The 7,092-nt window shown below is 41.9% G+C and overlaps 2 protein-coding genes and 1 pseudogene across 3 annotated transcripts in view; 1 reads left to right on the forward strand and 2 right to left on the reverse strand.

Annotated features, from left to right (window-relative positions):
• Nucleotides 1-6,121, forward strand: part of MORF4L1 (mortality factor 4 like 1) — a 36,688-nt gene extending 30,567 nt beyond the window's left edge. For both annotated transcript variants that reach the window (XR_008618538.1, XM_028496245.2), the window contains one exon: nt 4,217-6,121. The gene's annotated coding sequence lies outside the window, so the exon portion shown is untranslated. The remainder of the gene's footprint in view (nt 1-4,216) is intronic.
• On the reverse strand, nt 7-4,661 carry LOC102976462 (40S ribosomal protein S20-like; annotated as a pseudogene).
• Nucleotides 6,122-6,827: 706 nt separating the features above from the next.
• Nucleotides 6,828-7,092, reverse strand: part of CTSH (cathepsin H) — a 20,077-nt gene continuing 19,812 nt past the window's right edge. The window contains exon 13 of the mRNA XM_024129709.3: nt 6,828-7,076. The gene's annotated coding sequence lies outside the window, so the exon portion shown is untranslated. The remainder of the gene's footprint in view (nt 7,077-7,092) is intronic.

A 7,092-nucleotide genomic window follows, 5' to 3' on the forward strand; every position in this document is an offset into this window, starting at 1 on the left:
GATCCTCAACCACTGCACCACCAGGGAAGCCCCACACCCTTTTTAAAAAAAAAAAAAAAAAAAAATTTGAAGTATAATTGACCTATGTTAGACTAACACCATGTTAGTTCCCGGTGCACAACATATTGATTCGATATTTCTATACATTACGATTCGATATTTCTATATATTACAAAATGATCACCAGAAGAGTCTTTTGATGCTTTCCACAAAATCCCTTGTTCATTGCCTCTGAGTGGCCCATCTTGAGCTATGTGCTGTTCCCTGGACTGGGCTGTTCACTGCGGCTGGGAGGATGAGGTGGTGTCATTGGCAAGGCCTAGGTCACATGGTCCTGGGGGGGCGGTGAGGGTATAGAGTCCCTCTAGTAAAACCTTAGGGACTAACAGGGGCAAGGCATGGCTTCCCAAAGAAAAACCCAATGCTCTTACCCAAATAAGAGGAAACATGATGGAGAGTTAGAGCTTATTAAACTGAAATTTTCTCTTTGGAATTTCTACAAATGTTTCTGTTTGATTTAAGCAAAATGTACAGGAGCCTGTCACTCTCTGGGTTTCCCAGACTCACTGGTGTGGCATTTGCCTCCTCTTATCTCCCAGTCCCAACTCCCTGTCATACAGAGGCCCCTATACAGAGCCGTCCTGCAGTGCTCTTTGCCATTCTTGAGCTTTTGAACATGCTTTTGCCCTTTACGTGGAATGCCTTCATTGTTCCTCATTAAGCCCATTCATCCTGCAAAACTCGGCTCAAAAGTCTCATCTGTGAAGCCCCTGGTTTCCTGGGGGCAGAGCCAGTGCCTGACTGTATGGGTAGCATCCCCTACCAATCCCTCACAACACACACACTTAGACTTTTTTAAAAGGATATAATTTACATACCATAAAACTTACCCTTTAAAAGTATACAACTGAATGAATTTCAGTATATTCACCAGGTTGTGCAAATATCACCACAGTCTAATTCCAGAACATTTTTAAGACCCCCAAAAGAAAGCCTACACCCATAAGCAGTCACTCTCCATCCTCCTCCCCTTCCTCAGCCACTGGCAGTCACCAATCTACCTTCTGTTTCTATCGATTTACCAGTTCTGGACATTTTGTGTAGATGGAATTACACAATATGTGGTCTTTCATGTCCGGCTTCTTTCACTTGCACAATGTAATAGTGTTTCCAAAGTTTATACACGTGGTATCAGAACCTTGTTCCTTTTTATTGATATGTCTGAACAATATTCCACTGTATGAATACACCACATTATCTTTTTGTCAGATGATGAACATGTGGTTATTTCCACACTTTGGTAACTATGAATAATGCTGCTATAAACATTCATGTATATGTTTCTGTGTGGACATATATTTTCAATTCTCTTGGGAGTGGAATTGCTGGGACATGATGGTAATTTTTTGAGGACCCACCAAACTATTCCAAAGTGACTGCAACATTTTACATTCTCATCATTAGTGTATGAGGGCTCCAGTTTCTCCACATCCTCCAACACTTACTGTTGGCCATCATTTTTTTTTTTTTTTTTGCAGTACGCGGGCTTCTCACTGCTGTGGCCTCTCCTGTGCGGAGCATAGGCTCCAGACGTGCAGGCTCAGCGGCCATGGCTCACGGGCCTAGCTGCTCCGCGGCATATGGGATCTTCCCAGGCCAGGGCATGAACCTGTGTCCCCTGCATCGGCAGGCAGACTCAACCACTGTGCCACCAGGGAAGCCCTGTCCATCTTTTTGATTACAGCCGTCCTAGTGGCTGTGAAGTGGTATCTCAGTGTGGTTTTGATTTGCATTTCCCTATTGACTAATGATGTTGAATGTCTTTTCATGTATTTACTGGTCATTTGTACATCTTCTTTGGAGAAATGTCTATTCAAATCTTTTAACCATTTTAAAAATGGGTTATTTGTGTTTTTATTGTTGAGACGTAATTCTTTAGTCTTAATACTCAATCGCTATCAGATACTTGGTTTGCAAATATTTTCTCCTATTCTGTGGGTTGTCTTTTCATTTTCTTCATGGTGTCCTTTGAAGCCCAAAAGTTTTTAATAAAGTCCAATTTATCTGTTTTTCCTTCTGTTGCCTGTGCTTTTAGTATCATATTTAAGAAACCATTGCCAAATCCAAGATCATGAAGATTTGCCCCTTCTAAGAGTTTTATAGTTTAGCTCCTACATTTAGGTCTATGAACCATTTTCAGTTTTTTTTTTTTTTTTGTGGTACGTGGGCCTCTCACTGTTGTGGCCTCTCCTGTTGCGGAGCACAGGCTCAGTGGCCATGGCTCACGGGCCCAGCCATTCTGCAGCATGTGGGATCTTCCCGGACCGGGGCACGAACCCATGTCCCCTGCATCGGCAGGCGGATTCTCAACCACTGCGCCATCAGGGAAGCCCTCAGTTCATTTTTATATGTGGTGTTAGGTAAGGGTCCAACTTCATTCTTTTGCCTGAGGATACCCAGTTGTCCCAGCACCATTTGTTAAAAAGATTATTTTTTTCCCATTGAATTGTCTTGGCACCCTTGTTGAAAATTAACCACAAATGTATAGGTCTCTTTCTGGACTCTCAATTCTGTTCCATTGATCTGTGCCTATCCTTATGTCAGTATGAGAATGTCTTTATTACTGTAGCTTTGTAGTAAGTTTCAAAATTGGGATAAGTGAGACCTCCAAATTTGCTTTTCCTTTTTAAGATTGTTTTGGCTATTCTGGGTCTCTAGCATTTCCATGTGAATTTTAGCTTGTCAGTTTCTGCAAAGAAGCCAGGTGGGATTTTAATAGGGATTGTGTTGAATCTGTAGATCAGTTTTGGGAGTATTGCCATCTGAACAATATTAAGTCTTTCAATCCACGAACATAGGATGTTTTTCAATTTATTTAGATCATTTTTAATTTCTCTCAGTAATGTTTTATAGTTTTCATTGTACAAATCTTACACATCTTTTGTTAAATTCTTTCCTAAGTTTTTTATTCTTGTTGATTCTGTTGTAAATTGGATTGTTCATTACTAGTGTATAGAAATGCATTTGGCTTTGTGTGTTCATCTTGTGTCCTTCAGCATTGCTGAAGTTGTTTATTAACTTCAGTAGTTTCTGTGTGTTGTGTATGTGAATTCCATAGGATTTTTTTTTCTTCTTTTTTAAAACAACATAATTTCTCAAAATAATTGATTTAAGCATCTGCAGTGGTGACGTCAACCCTTGACTTCTGGCTCAGTACTGGTGAAAGCAATCAGCTTAACCATCTCAGAAGGACTGTGCCAAGTCAGTGAGCTGCTTGTGGATCCTCATCTGAAAACAGTCCCATATCTTAGAAACTTCACCACAAGGAGTTTTTCTTGTAGTGATTCTTAGAGTCTTGGTAGGCATCTGAACTGGTCCTTTCACTTTGAGATTCTTTGCCTTTGCACCACTGATCAAGACAGCACACACCTTCTCCAAAGATTTTACACTGTGGCTGGTCAGGGTAATTCTAATTCGGTGAATTACCACCTCTGGTTCCGTGGGTGTCTTTCCGGTATCTTTAAAAGCCGTGGCTGCGTCATGGCTTCATGAAAGACTATTCCTCAGGGAGATGGAACAGCACAGCTGTGAATCAGGAGCAGATGTGGGCAGTCCGGGGCTCCACTGGGGCTGCGGCTGTGTCTGCATCTTCCTCAAAGAGCAGGATTTTCTAGATACAAGATCATGTCATCTGCAAACAGAGATGGTTTTCTTTCTTTCCATTCTGGATGCTTTGATTTCTTTTTTTGCCAAAATGCCCCAGGTAGGACTTCTGATACAACCTTGCATAGGAGTGATGCTGTGGGTTTTTCATAGCTGCTGTTTATCAGGTTGAAGTTGTTCCCTTCTATTCCTAGTTTGTTGACTATTTTATCATGAAGGGGTGGTGGTGTTTTTTTTTCCAAATGCTTTTTCTGTGTCTATTGAGATGCAGTTTTTGTCCTTATTAATATACCATATTCTATTAATATGGTATATTACATTGATTTTCTTATGTAAAACCAAATTTTTATTCCTGGGATAAACCCACGGTGTGTAATCTTCTTTATGTGTTGCTGGATTTGGTTTGCATGCAGCATTTTATTGAGGATTTCTGCATCTATATTGATAAGGAACATTGATGTGTGGTTTTCCTGTGATATATTTCTTTTTAATCTTTGGACCTTATATTTTTTTGTTGTTGTTTTATTTTTTACTTTGTTGTCTTTTCCCCCAGCATGGGAGCTCCTTAGGGCCAAAGATGTGTACCGTAAACCTCAGATCTCTAGACCTCAGCACAGGGCCTATATGGAGGGGTCAAGAGATGGTGACTGAGACAAATGAGGCAGCTTCTTCCCTGTACCAGACTGTCTTCTGGATCCTTGGAGTTAAGTGCATTTGGAATGTTTTCATCCCGGTTGGATAGAACCTTGCCTGCTGCTCTCTTTAAATCCAAACAGCACCAAGGCATGGGTCATTTTTCCTGTTTCACAACAGTCATGGCCACGGGGATGCCGGGAGCATCTTTGTATTCTCCCAGGAGCCTGGTGTAGGAGGGGAGTTGCAAACAGCTGACACTCGGTAGTTGTTTGGTAACTGAAGGAGAGGGTGGGAATTGGCCTTTGCAAGTCCCCTTTATAGGAGATCCATGATCACCTTGTGGGTTTGAGGGCTGCAGACATCCTGGGAGCTTGTGGAGAGAAAGCCTGCATCCAAGTCCAAGCCCATAATCTGTAATGAGCTAGGAAACCCCCCAGATGAGGTTAATTTTGAAAATGGTTATTTGCTTTTCTGTGGTAATTTGAATTTCTCTGAAACCTCATCCAGAATCTTTCTCTAAAATGAATGACTTAATAAAAATATGATTATTAATAACATGTTGGTTATATTGGTTCATTAATTTCAACAAATATTACATACTATTGCAAGATAGTAATAATAGAGAAAACTGGGTGTGGGATATATTGAAGCTCTTTGTATTTTCACAATAATTCTGTAAATCTAAAACTTAAAAAATTTTTAAAGTTTACTTTAAAAAAGGATATGCTGAGTGAAGATTCAGGTTAAGCTGTTTTTCCAAATAGCTATCCAATTTCCTAGCTCCTTTTTTTGAACAGAAAAAATTGATTTGTCTGTCTGCTAGTTATGTATAGAATTCTCATAATCTGGGTGTTAGTCTACTCTTAACTGATACCCTCTTTTAAGTGTTGACTTTTTTTTTTTTTTTTTTTTTTTTGCGGTACGCGGGCCTCTCACTGCTGTGGCCTCTCCCGTTGCGGAGCACAGGCTCCGGACACGCAGTATAAGCGGCCATGGCTCATGGGCCCAGCTGCTCTGCGGCATGTGGGATCTTCCCGGACCGGGACACGAACCCACGTCCCCTGCATCGGCAGGCGGACTCTCAACCACTGCGCCACCAGGGAAGCCCTAAGTGTTGACATTTTATACATTTTGATATGTGAAAAAGTCCATTTTCATTGCTCAGTTATAAAATCTTATCCATCTTGGGCTTTTTCTCCCCAGGTAAATAGAAAGTATCAAAAAATTATATTGGGATTTTAGATGGAAATGTACCAAACCTGTATTTTTATTTTGGGCAAGAATCAATTTATTTGTTAATCTTTCAAATTCAAGAATATGGTATGCTTCTCAATTTATTCAAGTCTTTACAGTTTTTAGTAATTTAATCATTTTCTTCATGTAGGACTTTTGTGTGTGTGTGGTTATTCCTGGCTACTAGTTTTGTTGCTACAGTATAAAATATTTTTCTTCTGAGTTTTGTTGAAGGATTTTGATTTTTTTGTATCTGTATCTGGTAAGCAGCCACTCTCTGAACTCTTTTCATTAGTTGTGAGTTTTAATGTATAACCTCTTGAATGTTTTTAGCCACATTAGTATACTGTCTGCACATATTAATGTGGTTTATTCCTTATCACAGCAGCCAGACCTTCCAGATTAATGTTAAGCAACTGTACTGATCTTGGGCCTATTTGTTCCATGTCTGCCTTTAATGGAACTCCTTTTATATCACTGCCCTGGGTTTGGGGATCTTTCTTGTATTAAGGAATTATGCTTTCATTTCATGTTAGTGTTTTTTAAAAATCTAGAGTAGATTAACTAGAATAAAATAGATTGAATTTCATCCGATTACTGTTAAGTTTATTAAGGTGATTGGTTTTTGTCTTGACTTATTGTTGTGGTGTCTTATGTTACTAGACTTTTGTAACAGATTAAACCACACTTGCATTCTCTAAATAGGGTTTGTCATGAAAATAACAAGTCTCAAGCCATTAGCTCTCCAGGAGGCCCAAATGACATGAAAGATTTTCTTATTAGGTACATCTATGAACTGTAGGACAAACAGCACCAACTCGTGCCACAGACCCTGCTCCCTGGAGCCCAGAGGCATCGGGAAGCAGCAGACTCCACAGCCACCCTCTGGATGGAGACCCCCTTTTCTCAAGAGAAGGGATGGTGGAGGTGGCAGGAGCATCAGAGAAGGAGGAGATGGGGGCAGTCCCGGGCGGAGGGGCGGGGCAGTAGGAGCAGGAAGCTGGGACTGGGGAGGCCCCGTGGAGAAGTACAGGCTTCCGGGCTGGTGTCGTGGGTTTGAATCCTGGCTCTGCCAGGGCCTGGCACACTAGCTCCTCCTTCCCCATGCGGGGACGAACAGTCAAGATCTCAAATGAAATCTGTTCTTCCTCCCGGGTCCCGCCTCTGGGAGACAGTGGCGCCAGCACCCACGCCATCCTCCCAGCCAGAGAGCCGGCCACCCCGTGGTGCCTCCCTCTTAGGAGGCCAGGGCCTGGAGGCAGGCCCAGGCCCCAGCACATAGCCTGACTCAGGGAGGTGCTCACTCAAGGTTTATTCAATAAAGACCACAGAAAAGACTGTCAGTCAGTGGAGCTTCCTCCAAATAGGAAAAGCAGCCCTTCTGGGAAGAAAGAACATTCTTGGTCCATGTGGCACTGAGTCAAAAACCATGCCTAAGGCACATGGCTGGTGGTGACCTCTGTGTCAGAAGACGTGCGTGGGCTTGTTGCTCCGTGGAATTCTTCCTCGTCGTTTTCTTTGGGTTTCCGGGCTTGGGACCCTGTGGGGGGGTCTCCCACT

Source organism: Physeter macrocephalus, chromosome 11 (genome assembly GCF_002837175.3).
Source record: "Physeter macrocephalus isolate SW-GA chromosome 11, ASM283717v5, whole genome shotgun sequence".
In the NCBI taxonomy this organism is placed as follows: Eukaryota; Metazoa; Chordata; class Mammalia; order Artiodactyla; family Physeteridae; genus Physeter; species Physeter macrocephalus.